The 428-nt window shown below is 47.9% G+C and overlaps 1 non-coding gene across 1 annotated transcript; it reads right to left on the bottom strand.

The window, feature by feature from the left end:
- Window positions 1-306: 306 nt before the first annotated feature.
- On the bottom strand, window positions 307-425 carry LOC119344930. The gene has a single exon (XR_005166868.1). It is a non-coding gene; the product is annotated as a 5S ribosomal RNA (ribosomal RNA).
- Between the last annotated feature and the right edge of the window lie 3 nt (window positions 426-428).

The raw sequence follows: 428 nt of genomic DNA, 5'->3' as shown, positions 1-428 counted from the left end.
TCTACATGCTCACTACCATTACAACCGTTCCCTAACAATGGATAATGTCCTATACTACTTACTCTCCCGCTCAATCACGGAGACGAGTTTTCCACGGTTTCCACCCCTCCCTCCATACCGCAGCAACACGAGTTTTTTCCACCCCTTTCAGAAAGCGCTCTTCGCGCCACAAAGCCGCCCCAAGACGCGCGAGCTATGAGCATCGAGCTTAAACATATCGCAAACGTCAAAAATAATATAACGGGATTACTATATATCGCGCACGTGCGATATGTTTGTCACAAGGCGCAAAAAATAATTATAAAAGGAATGCAACACGAGGACTTCCCAGGAGGTCACCCATCCTAGTACTACTGTCGTCCAAGCACGCTTAACTTCGGAGTTCTGATGGGATCCGGTGCTTTAGTGCTGGTATGATCGCATCCGAC

This window comes from Triticum dicoccoides, unplaced genomic scaffold, assembly GCF_002162155.2.
Source record: "Triticum dicoccoides isolate Atlit2015 ecotype Zavitan unplaced genomic scaffold, WEW_v2.0 scaffold193796, whole genome shotgun sequence".
Lineage (NCBI taxonomy): Eukaryota > Viridiplantae > Streptophyta > Magnoliopsida > Poales > Poaceae > Triticum > Triticum dicoccoides.
This window is presented reverse-complemented; position numbering and strand designations above follow the sequence as displayed.